Below are 2,661 nucleotides of genomic sequence, written 5' to 3' on the forward strand. Positions count from 1 at the left end.
AAGACATGAATAGGGTTTTTCATGTTTAAAGAGCAAACTCCCCTAGACAGGAAGAGCTCGAGAATGGTCCCCTTAGAACCACTACCCCACCACACACACCCACACACAGGTAATTATTTTTTAAAGATACTGCTCTCCTGGAAGGATGAATCAGTGGGAATTCTACCCTCCATGGAAGCAGGATGAAGAAACCTACTTCTCATTCCTTGACCTGGCAAATATTCATATAAGAAGTTAAGAGGAATCTTCTAGTAACTTCTGGAAACCTTAAAGTCAGTGATTCATTTGAGATTTAAAAAAAAAAAAAAAAGATAAAGATTCTTCTCCCCAAAACCTAACAAGTATATTCCTGCAAAGATCTGGCAGCATCTGTCAAGGCCAATGTGGATCAGGTGTGGAGGTGAGCTGGCAATTGGTTGCACCTGGCAAAGTCCTTAGCTTACTACTGCCAGGTAGCCCCCTGCCTGCTTGCTTCCTCTGGGATGCTGGAGCCTTGGTATCTGGAGATACCTTTGGTTCAGACTCTACATCTTATGTACTGTTTTCAGAGTATCTGCCTCCTGGCCAGGTCCCCTCCTTTGCCTAAGCTAAGCCTGATACGATGTCCTGGACTCGGAAGGAAGGAGCCCCACAGTGTGATGTGTATCAAGAGAAAAGCCCTACTCTGAGAAGCAGGAAAACAAGATGAAATAACTGCTCACTGAGCAATTACTGTATACCTGTGTCTATCAGGGCAGATAAAGAAAATCTTGTCCCAGCCCTTCTCAAATCTGAACCATCCTCCAGATTGACAGGTCTCACCCCGGAGTTTTTAATTCATTCAGTTGAGGTAAGGGACCAATAATTTACATTTCCATCACATTTCCAGTAGCTGCTTGCCTAAGAACACCCTTTTCCAAACCACTGTAGTGCCTGGACAAAGTGGGGTGCACAGGTGCAAGATGAAGGGCCCAGTCCAGTCCAGGAGTACAGCAAAGATTCCAAAGGAAGTCATACCTCACTGGCCTGTGTGTGGAGCATCCTCCCCCAGGATCTCCACCAAATAGAGGGTCTCTCCAGGACAGGAGTTTAAGTTTATAGGCCCTTGCATAGGTCTAAGGATTCAGGAACTAATCCCTAAACAACTCTTGTCTACCCATACATTTGAGGGGAGAAAATATCCTCTACCAAAATTTCCCAAAAGGATCCAGTGACTCCCAACAGGGAATGAATGGTAGATGACAGCCCGTCACCTCTAGCTTGTGAAATCCTGGGGTCCTCCTCAGCCTATTCCTTCTGGAATTGCACGGCTCTTCTGCTTAGAAAAGCACCATAGGTGACCCCCACCCATAGGTCAGAGGACCTGAACCTCAACTGTACAGAAGCCCCCGAGAGTATCCAGCAACGATGTATGAAGAAGTCTGTGCCCTGGAGTAGCAGACCCAGGAAGATATGCCCTTGCTGCACTCCCCCTATCTGGGCCGTGGAAAGAATACTAAACTTAATAAATCCCGTTAAAATTGAGCCCATATAGCCCCTAAGTCACAGCAAGCAGGACACATGTACAACTTAGAGAGTGTCCTGTGGGCCTCCCGGAGTTAGAGGCTAGGTTCTCTGGGTCTCACCAGAGACCGTCGCTGGTAGGGAGCAGTGACACGGAGCCAACACGACAGGGAGAGGGCTTTGAGGGAAGGATTCTGACAACACAGAAGACCTCTGGGTGGCTTGGAGGAAGGTAGCAGGTAGAGCAGGCAGGGTAGTTTGGGACAGCTCAGTGGGCTAGACACTCGAGCCCTGAAAAGCATCCAGCAGCCAGACTGACTCCTGCCCAACACTCTCTCAGAAGGCCCAGCTACATCTGTGCAGCCTTCCTGTGAGTAATCACAGTGAGCAGGGTCTTTCTAGCCTCTTGCATTCCTGTGGGAACTCTCTTCTTCGTTTTCATCCTTCTCCTTCCTCAGTTACAGGGGAAAAGAGGTTCGGAAGGGACTGGGATCAACCAGTGGTAACTTATTCTCTAGAAAGACATCTTTGCAGTCCTGGGAGAGAAGTTTCTAGGGAAGCAGGTACCCAAGGCCTTGGCTGTGCCCCAGAGAAATGAGCCTAGGCATTTAGACCAGAGAGAATAAATGTAGACAGAGAGTGTTTGTTTCCCAGCCACCCAGATCCAAAATAATCACACAGAAACTATATTTATTACAACACTGCTTGGTCAATCACTTAAGCATATTGCTAGCTAGTTCTTATATCTTAAATTAACCCATTTCCATTATCTTGCATTTTACCAAGAGGCTCATGGCTTACTGGTAAGGTTCCCGAGTGTCTATCTCCTTCAGCGGCTACATGGTATCTCTCTGACTCCGCCTACTCTCTCTCTATAGCTCTGTTCAGATTCCCACCGGCTATGTTCTACCCTGCCATAGGCTCAAAGCAGATTCTTTATTAACCAATGGCAATAAAACATATTCACAGCATACAGGGGGAATGCCACATCAAATAAAGATTCAGGACAGGGGCTCTGCAGACTGGGAAAGTCAAGCTGGTCCCTGCCAGGAACCAAAATTGAGACCAAGTGTGAGCAGCTTGTCCCTGTATACAGTACCAAAAGCCTGATGTGTGTGTGTTCATCATATGGTATTCCAGGCACCTGTTCCTTGACATCTGCCAGCCCATGAACTTCAC

This window comes from Myodes glareolus, chromosome 3, assembly GCF_982192425.1.
Source record: "Myodes glareolus chromosome 3, mMyoGla1.1, whole genome shotgun sequence".
Classification (NCBI taxonomy): Eukaryota; Metazoa; Chordata; class Mammalia; order Rodentia; family Cricetidae; genus Myodes; species Myodes glareolus.